This window comes from Lactuca sativa, chromosome 1, assembly GCF_002870075.4.
Source record: "Lactuca sativa cultivar Salinas chromosome 1, Lsat_Salinas_v11, whole genome shotgun sequence".
Lineage (NCBI taxonomy): Eukaryota > Viridiplantae > Streptophyta > Magnoliopsida > Asterales > Asteraceae > Lactuca > Lactuca sativa.
In genome coordinates, this window is record NC_056623.2 from 85,492,367 (window position 1) to 85,506,148 (window position 13,782).

Genomic DNA, 13,782 nt, shown 5'->3' on the forward strand with positions numbered 1-13,782 from the left:
TAAACAGTTAAGCAATTAAAACAAAACAGAAAACTGAATACCCATTTTTCACGTCGTGGTCACGAAGACCATGTCGTGAAATCTGAATGAACTCAATCTGTTCATCGGTCATTCTCATGTCAAATCGAACTCAAATCTATGTTTAGGGTTTGTTTAGGCTGCTATTCCAAGGCTTTTTAATATAAATGCATTAACAATTTCATTTGAAAATCGACTCAATTTTTCATTTTGTTTCAATAACAAACCCTAATTTCTAATTAATAAAAATATAGGAAATTAAAGGTTACGTAACTCAAAACAAATACCTTTTGATGATAATGACGTAATATAGAAATAGGAAAACCAAGATTGTGGCCATAATCAAAGCGTGGGGGAGCAGTGCTGAGTTCACGACATAATGTTGAAAAGAAAGTGTTTAAAGACAGTAACTGATGTTTCGAACAAATGCATCCGTGACTTTGAGTGTACCATGTCGTGGCATTGCACTAGGCCAACTCTATGGGTTGTTGCTATTGGGCTAAATTGTTTAGTCCATATTCTTTTTCCTTTTATTTAATTTATGAAAATCATTATCATTTTATTTTAAAAAAATGTTGTCCATAAAAATATTTTTCTTTTACGATAAGGATCCCCACTTTATTTTGAAAATATATGGAGAGTGACAAAGAAAATTTATCCTAAAAATGCAAAAAAAAAAAAAAAAATGCAAACTTAGCACAGGTTGCCTCCCGAGAAGTGCTTCTTTTTTAATGGAGTCCTAAGTTGGACTTTGTATTCCCTAGGTGGTATTGTTTGGAGGTACGATCTCCATATGCACCTTCTGTTCCCTCCACCTTTCTTGTACGTTTGCACCCTTCTTAAGTAGGCTTTTTTAGAATTTTCTTTCTTCATTTTAGAATCGCCTTCCTCATGCTTACGTTTTCGCCCCTTTATTCTTCACAAGAAATCTAGGTTTTCCTTTTTCCTTTTGTAGCTCCTTATCTTCCCCATCCTCTTTATCCAAATTTAGCTTGCTCAAGTCTTGTGTAATTTCTTCTTCTTCATCACTTTATACCAAACTCTCTTCACTTTCTTCATTCACTAGAGACTTTGGAGTTTTAAAAGCAAAGACCTCAAAAACTTTGAAATTGAAGATCTTGGCTTAGTACGCTTGACTTGTTCTCTTGTTTGAATTTCTTCTTCCATCAATTTCTCTAACTCCTCAAGCTCGTTTTATTCATCCATAATGAATACTTCATTTTGAGCACAATCCTTCTTGAATCCGTCTTCCACTCCAAATGTTGTTTCATAATTCCCCACTCGCAATGTAAGCTTTGACTCGTGAATATCCACCAAGGTTCGTGTGGTATTAAGTAAAGGGAATCCATTGATACTTGGGACATCTTTATCCTCCTTCATGTCTAGCATCACAAAATCGATTGGAAAAATAAAATTTTCAATTTTTACCAAAATGTCCTCAACTATGCCTCGAGACCGAACGATTGGCGATATGAATTGTCATTCCGGTAGCCTTCAATTCTGGAAGGTTAAGCTTTTGGTAAAATGAATATGGCATCAAATTGATACTCGCTCTAGAATCGACAAAAAGCATATCTCTTCATGTGTTTTTCTGACTTCACATGAAAGTGTAAGGCGTCCAGGATCTCCCATATTTCTTTGTATTCCCTCCATAATGACCATGGAACTTTGCTCACTAAGGACTACCTTGGAGGTATTCTCTAGTTTTCGCGAGTGTCAAGTAAGTCTTGAATAAATTTGGCATATTCGGGAACTTTTTCTAAGGATTCAATAAAAGGTGTATTGACCGGAATACCCTTTACTTGCGTCATAAACTTGACATGCTCTTGTATAATGGGTGAACTCTGGCTCGAGAAGGAAATGGTAAAGGAGGTTGATAAGGTCAAGCACCAAATTTTTTTTTATGCCCAGACTGAGACCACGTCGTGAGGATTGAAGCCTCACATCGTGATGACGGTGTTTCAACAACATTTTTTTCTTTGATTTTCGTCCGCTTTGGCTATGATTTTGGCTGCTTGTCTCTTCTTCCAAGGCCTCTAAGAACTCAGAAATATTGTCTTCTTCAGTAGTGATGGCCATGACATGTGCTGGCGGTTTATTATCAGGAATTTTAAGCGGTAACCGCTCGTTAACCAATGTAGTTAATTGCTCGGGTTGAGCTTCAATATTTTTGATGGATGCTTGATTATTTCTTATGGTAGCATCAACTATATCGTGATGTTTTTCGGAAGCTTCCATGAATCTATGAAGCATTGGCTCCAAGTCCACTTTTTTCTCGGGTAAAAGCTCCGGCCGGTTTGCCTATACTTTTTTTTTGCTTTTTATACTCATCATAAGGCAACCATTCCTTCTTCAGATTCCTCCAATCCTTATCATAGCGGTCTCCACTTGAGTAGTAAACTCGAGCCTTCCTATTCCCGTTTTCGTCCAAATGACAATCTTTTGTCAAACGTGGACCATTGCAATTTTCACAACCCACACGTAAAGCGTGTATAGATTAATCCATCTTAGTCATTCTTCTATCCATGCTACTTAACATTGCCAATATCGCCGCCATATCTTCCGAAGCACCATTCCTGATCCCTTTAGCTCCTTCATTACGAGGGTTGTGATATTCTCATGAATGCTTTGAAAACTCTTCAATTAGTTCTTTAATTTCAGCGGGATTCTTCTCTGTTAAAGGTCCTTGAGAATCAAGGAGTTTCCTTGTCGTGATGTTCACCCCATAGTAGAAAATCGAGACTTCTTGTTGCTCGTTTAGATCATTTTGTGGACAATTTCTTATTAACCCTATGTATCGCTCCCAAGCCTCGTACAAAGACTCACCCACTTGTTGCTCAAAATTAGCTATGGCTTTCTTGAGCTTCGAAACTTTTGATAGTGGGCAAAATTGTTGGAGAAATTCTTCATGAATCTATGAACATGTGGTGATTGAACCTCATGAAAGTGCCTTCAACGAATCTGTTGTTGCTCCTTTAAAATTAACTGGAAGTTTTCTTAACAAGATAGTCTCTCGAGGTACATTAGGAATGTTGAAGTAGACAACAATGTCATTGACTTCATCGAGGTGCTTATATGCATCTTCATGGTGTTGTCCGAAAAATAGAATATCCTTTAGTGTGGAAAGGATATGTCCCTTAAGCTCGAAGGTAGCAGTAGCGGGAATTGTGGGTTGCACAAGTCCTGGACCGGTATCCTCTCGTATTCTTTTTTTTGTATACCTCCATCGTCATGTCAACAATGTTCGTCATGATGATTTTTGGCTCACTTTTTTGGGTTCACTACTTCTATTGGTTTTTGTGTCGGGCTTGTAACTAACTTCATTTTTGTTAGGGGTTCTTTCAAAGCTATCGAACGTGCTATCATTTTTTGGAATTTTGCTTGATCCTCCTACGTTCTTGTCCTTCTTTTAATGGAAAGATGACTCTGGATCTTTAAATGGTGGTGTCAATGGTGTGTTTAATCCACGGGTCATATACTACTGACACAAAAACAAAAAATAAAAATATAAAAATGAACAACAACTAACTAAAAAGTCCTATTGAACGATTACCATGATGTGGTAATAGTGCCGCCTCGTGTTAGATCAAAACAAGTCGACAAAACGAAAAATAAAAAAATTAATATCATCGGGATCACGTCGTAAGAAGGGCCTTCACATCATGAAGTCGATGTTTTTGAAAAAAAGAAATTAAACTTTGCAGAAATTAACTTTTTATGGTTTTTACCCTACAAAAAGGATTTTTTAACCTAAAACAATTAAATAAAAACTAAAATAGCCGTTCCCTAGCAATGACGCCAAAAACTTTGATGTTTCGTAATATTACACCTATTAGTTTTACTAACTATCTAACTAACTATTACGACTAAGGCAGTAGACCTTCTCGCAAATAATATAATACAAACAGTCCGGTATCAAACTTAAGGAACGAAATTAATTTTTTTAACCTAACCACTAGCAGATTAATCTAAAAACAAGCAAAAGTTAAAAGGGTTTTATCTGATTTTTCATGTTTAGAAAATTTAAGCTCTTAACTAACGGTTTTAATCAATATATTAAAAATATTTTGTTTAGTTCGAATACATTTCATTTCTATGGTTAGTTACTAATTATGGATTATAAAATTTGGTTACCAATTATTATGTAATTATCAATTTAAGTCCAAATTTACTAATATTTTCACCAATTTATAAACTGCCATGTATGGTCATACAAAAGCAAACATAAAATTAGTTATTAATTATAGATGGGCTATGTAAGAGTTATCTAAGCTAACACAATTGTGGTCACAATTATGTTCTCTAGCACAACTAAATTTGTTACTTTTATTACTTATTTAAAATGTGGTCAATCCTAGCTCTTGCAATTTAACAGTCACCGAATCACTAGGTAATCAAGTTCATGTAATTTAATGGTCACTAAGCTACACTTAACTTGAATTAAAGCAACAAGTCATATACTTTAACATGCTAGGTAATGATAATCAACACAAGCACAAAACGAACTTATAAAATCCATAAATTAATAAACTAAGCTATAGATTCAAGGTTTCATCTAACTAAACGAAAGCAAACGAGTTTAGCTACTCATGACTGAAAACAAAAACACAAGTTCAAAAGAAATCGACATGACTAAAATAAATCAAACCAATGTGATGATTTGTTCTTCAATTTCTTTATCTTCAAGCAATTTCTCCTTCAAAGATATGTTTTTTGCACTTCTTTGACCTCTAAAATCAAATATCTCAGACTATCTCTCCTCCCAAAATCCCTCTAAATCGATAATAAAAAATGAGTTTATACAGATTTGCAAAAGAAGTGGCTCACGACGCAAAATAGGGTCTCACGTCGTGAACTAGATAAAAATTTGTATCGAGCAAGGATTCTGACTTCCCGCTTATTAATCTTCCAGAATACCCTCTTCACGTCGTGGCCTTGAGTTGTCACGTTGTGTTCTTGGTTTTTCGCTGGAATTTTCTTCTTTTAAGCTCCAATCCTCCAAAGTTCGAATGCTTGTGATTTCTAGTCCATATTCCTCAAGAGTGTCTTTATTAGCTGCAAAATACAATTTAATTCAATAATTATCACGTATCTTTGCAATTAACCAAAGTATTAGTTAAAAGGTATTGAAATATTGCCTAAAAATGTGTATAAATATGGTAATATGATTTCCATTCATCAAGCTTGCACATCCAAGAGGAAAAGTAGGACAAAACCTAGATTTATCCTCATAAAACAATAAAGGAGGAATATTTGATACTAATAATGGTACAAAAACAATGTAAGATGATGATGATGAGTCCTTGCAAGCCTCAACACACATCACCTTCTTCTTTTTCTTTTCTCTTTCTGCCTGATGGGTGTTAGGCATGACAAAACAACTTTAAAACTCTTAAATGTGCATGCAACCTAAAATAAGATCTATGTTTTCACTATTGAACCTATAACTAAGAACATCAAAATAAGAACCCTAAAAAGCCTAGGTAATTTTCGAAAAACACAAGAAAGGGTTTAGGATTATATACCTTCTTGTTATTGTAGTAAATAACAATTATCCTTGAGTTATAGAACCTTTGGAAGCAAGCACCAAAAATATTGTGCCTCTAGTGGTTACACCCAAGCTAGCAAGAAGGAGATTATGGAGAGAGGAGAAGGGAGAGCAGAATTTTGGTCAAGCCTTGGGAAGAAAGTGATGGCCAAAAATCATAGCCTAGGAGTCCTTATATAGTATAACTAGGAAACCCTGGATAACCCTGATTTGAATTAAATAATAATAATTCAAATTCGGTAATTATCTAGCTTTCTAATTATCTATATGGGATAATCTAGAAACCCTAGATTATCTCCCCTTGAAACCGTCCACCCACCCTCCTGGTGGAAGGTTTTGGGGCCTTTTGTTCAACTATTGAACAATTACACTTTAGATCCTACACTTTTAGTTAATTCTATTAAACCCAAAATTATTTCCAATTAATTTCTAATTAATTATTAATTAAATATTACTATTTCTAATTAATATATTATTCTCATAATATATTAATAAATTATTTATTTCAATTTATTAATCAAATAAAAAATCAACCACTCTCTCTAAAAATCATCATCTCCAATTGCTAGGTTTGAGGGCAACTCAAAAGGAATGTGTTACTATCAATTCAAGTTTACACCAATTATATGCTATGGAGTTAGACACCTAATCCAACATTCTACCACTTGGATAAGTCTGTAACTATGATTACTAGTATAACTTCCGAATCGATCAGCAAATTGTAGCTTCCAAAAGCCGTTGTCGAACTGTGACCCATTCAGTTAGGTGTCCTAAGATAAGTGATCATATAGTCTTTCGTTCTGCAAGATATCATTCGGACATGAGACATGGAACATATTCAATCTCATTGTCCAATACTTTGTTTCCCGACTTCTGATTTGTAATGACATAAACTTCTAATCGAACACATCAATTTAGTCATGGCCTGGCCCGACACTATAGGTCAATACCAAATCACCGAGGAGCCTAAAGATATCGCTTTTCCTGTTAGGGAAAAAGAAATGAATAAACATTGACTTATATTATTGCACCATTTACTCATCAAATCATGCACACCAATACGTTTTATAACATCAAGTTACTGATGTGTTTACGTATCATCAATGTATAATTGACTTATATATCTCGATTTAAGATTATAAGATATTATCATCTCAGAATTACTCGTGATTAATTCCATGAAGTAATTATCTGAGCGTGGGTTTATCCAATACTTAAATCTCCATTTCTAAGTACTCATGAACATTGTAGCAATACTATCATTATGTCTAAAACACTTTAGACAATCTACAATTCAATTCATGATAATATTAATTCACTACTTACTTCCAAAAGTACGAATGACTGTGAAGTTTGAATATTCAAATTATTCGTGAAGTAAAACATGCAAAAAATGAAACACAACAATAAACAATTGAAAAAAGGTAGTAAACAAACTCCTACATAGTTTTTTATTATTTAATCACCAAAATTCAATTACATTTACATTTCTACAAGTTTCAAACTAGCTATCTAACTAGTAAAACTAATATCATCTCTCAAACCAATGCTCTTGGCATGTTGAATGGGTTTAGCCCTACTCCGATGCTTTGTAAGTCGATTTACAGGATTCTCTTCAGAGGATACCCTCTTCACTACGAGGCGACCTTTTTCTACTCTTTGTCCGATGAAATTGTATTTTCTGTTGATATGTATTGATCTGCCATGATCTTTTGGCTCCTTTGTTAAGGGAACTGCTCCTTCATTATCACAAAAAAATTCTATTGGCTCCTTGATGGTTGGCACAACTCTAAGATCTCCGATGAAGTTCTTCAACCAAACAAGGGGTGTTCGCGGTTCGGTTTTTTCGGTTTTTAGGTCAAACCAAAGCCAAACTGTTACTAACGGTTTTTGTCAAGCAAAACCCGAAGCCGAACCGTTGAAAATTTAAAACCGAACCAAACCAAACCGTTACTAACGGTTTGACTCCGGTTTGGTTTCACGGTTTGGGCTTTTGAGGCCCATTTTAGTCGAGTGACTTGGCGACATGGCGTGGTGTGACAATTGGAAACGAGAGAAACGGATCCTTTGCATCTTTGCGAATTGCGTACTCGATTAGGGTAAGCTGAAACGAATAAGTGAATCATGAATTCACGATTGCTTGGTGGTGGACTATCAATTTGGGCATCATTTACCAATTACCAGATCACAAAAGAAACTACAATTGGGATGTAATAATTAAATATTGTGGGTTTTAAAGTTTATTATTTATATATAAAAATTAATATATAATACAAAAAAATACATATACATATAAAAAATTAGTTAATATATATACAAATTCGGTCCAGTTTTTATACAGTTTGAAATCTTAAAAACCGTAAGCCAAACCATTCAATATGGTTTGAAAACATATGGATCTCTACTCATTTCTACTATCTACGCATTGGTACTTGGCCTCTGAGTCTTACTCAGTTTGGTATTACTTTTGATGGGCAGTTCTCCGTTTTTGGAATTTTCCACACTAAAACGTTTTAGCACCTTTTCCAAGTATGTACTTTGACTAAGTCCAAATAGTCTTTTACTCCTGTCTATTAGAATTCTTATCCCCATAATATAGTCAGCCTCTCCTAAATCCTTCATAGCAAAACACTTTCCAAGCCAAGACTTAACATTTTGCAAAGTTGGAATGTCGTTTCCTATAAGAAGTATGTCATCAACATACAATACTAGGAAGGTTACTATACTCCCACTAGCTTTGACATATACATAAAACTCATCTTCACTTCTAGAGAAACAAACTCTTTGACCTTCTCGTCGAAACAAAGATTCCATCTGTGAGAAGTTTGTTTCAACTCATAGATGGATTTCTCAAGCTTGCACACTCTATTGAGAAATTTTGCATCAGCAAAACCCTCTATCCGAGTCATGTAAACATCCTTAACCAACTTTCCATTAAGGAAAGTGGTTTTAACATCTATCTGCCAAATTTCATAGTCATGAATTTACTTTAAAAAAAAAAGAAATAAAACCTTAATATTTAGTTTAAAAAAAAACTCAAACTGATATTTAATTTAAAAAATAAAAAACAAAAACAAAAAGGAAAAGAAAAAACCCTACTATCTTTAAGCATGTAGTAAACATATTAAAAAAAAAGAAAAAAAAAGAGAAAAATAACGAAAAAAACAAAAAAAAAATTAAAAAAAAACAAAAAAGCAAAAAGAATATAAAAACATTAAAACCGAGCATATATCTATTTAAAAAAATTGAATTTAAAAAACAACGAAATCAATGAAAAAGAAAAAAAACTCATTGAAATGAAATTTCATGGACTTTCGTCGCACATGAATATTCCATCGGGTCCGTATTAAGTTTCATACACGTGTGTTGCGTGCGAACGCGTCACGACCAATTAAATGTGTTTGACGTTTGTGCCATTGACGAAATGATTAGTGGAGAATAGTTCTCGCGGTTCCTACCAATTTTTGGGTTCTTACCGAACTCATACCCATACATACAATAAGTTTCTTAATTATCCTAAGAACAAAATCATTTTTACTTGCATTTGTTTGACTATTTATTTATATCAATGCGAACTAGGGTAGTTTTTCTTACCTAAGCACGTGTCTAAATACTAATATGTTAGGTTGTGATCATTGTGTTAGATATATTTCAAAAACAATATATAAACACATATTACTTATATATTAAAATAACCCTATTTCTTATGCAAGTATTATTTATGGGAAGCGTATTGCATAATAAGGAAAACATTCTAACAAAGTCATATAGGTGCTGATTGTTTTGAAAGCGGTTAAATGTCTTTTATTTTTTTCAAATTTGCGAAAGAAGACGTGCACTTACGAAAATTCTACCAACCAGAAAAAAAAGTAATCAAAAAATACTTTTATAGAAAAACGAATATACCACAAGTTAGAGGCAAAATGGCCACATAATAAATGCAATGCATAATGTGAGGACTCATGCCCAAATCCGTCGGTCCTCTAACTTATAAGTCAATGTCACTTTTCCTTTAGGTGCCCTTTGCTTTATAAAGGATTCCTTGGTCTATATCCAAGGCTTCAACAATTAATTTGAGCTTCTTATTCGAGTTAGCAACAAACACACTAAGCTAAAAAGATCACCATTACATAAAATTATTCTAGCACTCTTGAAGAAGAATATTACATTTATCCAAAAGATAAAGCATTGATCATAACCCACAACGATTAATCAACTTATTGCTGGAGAAGGAAAAACAACAAGATCAATAATGCATAACATGAACATTATACTCAACAACTGCATCCCCTGTTTTCATATCAGAAGTAACCGTACTCGCCTGAACATACCCTCTAGCAAACCGGAAAAGCCCACTTCCTCCGATCACCGGCATCTCTCTCACCTTTTCAAAAATCGGATTCCGCCCCAAAATCGTCAAAGTACTCCCGTTATACTTCCCTGTCGAGAACACAAAGTTCATCGCCATTAACAACCCAACTTCCTCCTGTGACGCCTGTCCATAGAACCCTTGTGCTCTCCCCAATAACTTCGAATCTGCTTCTGGTTTTTCCGTCAATGGATCGTCGATCATCAAAATCGCACCGAATTTGTTAGGTGTGGTTTTGTTGGCAGGCGGATGAAGAGTGGAAGAAGGAAGCAGAAGAAAAATGTGGTCATGGTGGAAGATTCGTTTTGTGGGGAAAAAATGACACAAAGGTTTCTCAATCAGCCTAATTTTATAAAGCAATATCTACCCCTGGTAACTACCCACCACATTTTTGTTACTTTTGTATAAAACTAAAATTTGTTGGATTAATCAAATCTTAGTTATTAAAGTGTGTATTTTCATCTTAAATACGTAAAATGCTTTTAGTTTTTCTCATATCTTAGCAGAGTAAGATGTGGACAAAAATTATTTTTCTGCATCCTCAATTTTTATAAATAAATGGTTCGTTTTTTAAAACATGAGGTGTGGAAGTGGTGAAAACGATAGATGTGTTGGTGTTGGTGATGACGGTAGTGGTGGTGTTGTTGTTAATGGTGGCAGAGACGACTGTGGTGGTAACGACACCAGTAGCAATGGCGATAGCAGTGATTGTGACGACAATGGTGGTTGTGAAAAAGGAAATATATATTTTTGTCTTCTAAAATCTCTCTCTCTCTCTCTCTCTCTCTCTCTCTATATATATATATATATATATATATATATATATATATATATATATATATATATATTTGTCTTTTGGAAAAAGAATTCAATAAGAATTTTTATTTTATTTTATGGTTTTTGTCTTCTAAAAATCAAATCGTCGTTTTCTAAGATATCTTTTCACCCGTAGACATAAAAGGTTCAAAAGACATTTTATATAAAAAAAAAACATAACAAACACAATCTAATATATAACTTAATTTCATTTTTGTGTGTGTGTTAACATATGTAAATTCTAATTTGACATATAAATTGGTAAACTAGTGTAGATACTAATTACATGTGTGAAATCAAAGTAATTCACTACAATACCATATTTGAGGTTATATGCAAAACATACACTATTTTCGTATGAAACTTAACAAAATCATCGCACCTAGATGATGGCGACAACAACAATCTTGTTTTAATGTCTTTTCTTACATACAACTAGATGTGATTATTACAAGAAATGAATATTTGCATTTTTATCCCTTAATAGCATTATACTTTCATTTGTATCACATAATACATTATGTGATACAAATGAAACTATGATGTTGTTAAGGGATAAAAAGACAGATATGATGCTATTATGGTATAAAAACGAAATATGAATTATGATGCTACATTACACAAATTCAAAAACAAAAACAACAACAGTTGCACGGGTAAATAGGACAATTCCATTGAACAATTGAATTTGCAATGTAACATAATAAAAACATTACAATAGTAATGAAATGTCAAACATGGAAAAATATTTGTGGGTGTTTTTAGAAATGAAAGGGGAAATGTGGTAAGTCGATTATACAATTGGAGTAATTTGAGGTTTACATAAATCTTAAATAATTATGTTATTTATGAACCGCAAAATCATAAAACTAACCCCACATATACTCTATAATGTTAAAAATAAACAGTTTATAAAGTAGAATGCTATTACATTATGCATATTCTGTAAAGTTGCATTGTTTAATTTCATTTATTAAATGCAGAATAAAAAAGAAAGATATAATGCAAAATTATGACTTAGTATAAAGTAGTTTTTATGAGAGGAACAAAATAAACAAATTTGTTGCAATTTGTGTATTTTATTAAAACACACATATAAAATACAATAAAATCAGAAAATTCTATTATATTGGAATAAATAGAAAGCTAATATGTTCTATAAAGAGAATATGTGTTATAAAGTTGATTTTTTATTTGCTTTTTTGTGTTTTTAGTTAAAAGATGTATAAATTGAAGGGCAAATCAGGAACATGTAGCAAAACCAATTTATTATGACAAAAATTGAAAAAAAATCACCCCTTTAATGTTTCCATAAAACAAATATTTGTTGGATTAATTAATAGGACCATTCTACAAAAGAATAAAAAAAGTAAATTATTATAATGGTAAAATTTTTGTATTTCTGAATAATGTAGTAGTTATCATGGTGGTGACATTTTAATAATAAAAGTAGTTATATAAGTGACAAATATATGAAAAAAACTTGAAAAACTGAATAAAAAAACGAAATGCAATTTTCACCATAATAATCCTAATAACTCCATAATTCAAGCCCAATAAAAATGATGTTAAATAGTTCCAACCACCAAAGCAAATCAAACCAACACAAAGAAAAAACCAGAGTTGAAAATAATTTTAAAAGGGATAATGCACTTAAAATATCCAATTGGTTTTAAATTCTTAAAGATGCATTTATTTCTCTATTTTTGGAATCAAAAGTTCCATCTTGCCATGTCCTGAAAAGCCATCATCCATGATTGTTGAACGCACTTTTGTCGATCGCATTGCTCGTGGGTCATCAACATCGTAAACTTCGGAAAGATTGCGCTTTAGCTCTGCATTAGGAGCTACAACTTCAGAAAAATGGTGTTTGGCCAACGGACTTGTCGCTATGATTTTCTCAACATTAGAGGCCGGAATGATATTATCTCCCGTGAATGATATTGCATCCTTTTTTAAGTACATATAATATGCTAATTAAGTAGTAATGCAAATGAAGTTAAATTTAAATGTAAAATAAATAGCACCTTCAAATTGGTAGTTTCTTGAGATGTGACTTCAAATGTTGCAGTGTTGAAAGAGTCAGAATCAACATGTTGCAAATAAGGACATAACAAGAATTGCTTAAACAATATAAATATTATAGGGATTAAATAAATTGTGCAAAATTGATACCTGGTCAATTGTAAACGTCTTTTCAAGTTCAGAAGGTATTTTACAGTCAGTGGTCAACTTGCGTATTGAATACCCTTGAACTTTATTTTTGAAATTATAATAAAAAACTTCAATCAGAAACGCAAATTTCCTCTCAAGCATATCAATAATTTTAACAGGGAAAATATCAGTATTACCATCCTACCAAAAATGCAATTGAATAACGTGTAAGGTAAAACATGAGAAGAATAATTAAGTTGTATAATAAAACAAACCCAACCTCATTAAAACTTTCCAGCAATTATTGTGCATTTTTTTCTAAAAAGCTTATTAGCATCACCATCAAAAAGAGTCAATGAAATTACTCATGTACGATCTTGGACTCTAATTTGGATTTTAAACCTAAACATATTAAAAAACAATAAAGAAATATTACATTAATTTGTAAAAAAATAATAATAACAAAGAGAAAGCATAAAGTATGTGTCCAATACCTAGGAAGAACAGTAACAACTTTATTTTTGCAGATTGCGGATGAACACACAACAACTTTTTTGTCGTTTGATCCATCATTTAGCTCAATATCCATCATAATATCTTCATCAACCTTCTTATGACAGGATTTACATCCCTAATAATACCATGAAAAATCCGTGCACAGACGCTTAACTGTACCAAGCACAATTACTTGGCTTACCTATAAAAATTAGAAGTTGTTTTACAATACAATCAAGTGAAATTAGGTAAAACTTTAAAAAAATACAACAAAATTTACATTTGTGATTTCTTGGATTTCGGTAATGGGTTTGAAGTCATGTTTCAAAAGAAACTCATCGGTCTCAGAATACAACATAGATGATGAATCTTTGCTACGATT

The 13,782-nt window shown here is 32.7% G+C and overlaps 1 non-coding gene across 1 annotated transcript; it reads left to right on the top strand.

Moving 5' to 3' along the window:
• The first annotated feature begins 2,777 nt into the window (after positions 1-2,777).
• On the top strand, positions 2,778-2,884 carry LOC111887892 (small nucleolar RNA R71). Its single transcript, XR_002848937.1, has one exon. It is a non-coding gene; the product is annotated as a small nucleolar RNA R71 (small nucleolar RNA).
• The last annotated feature ends 10,898 nt before the right edge of the window (positions 2,885-13,782 follow it).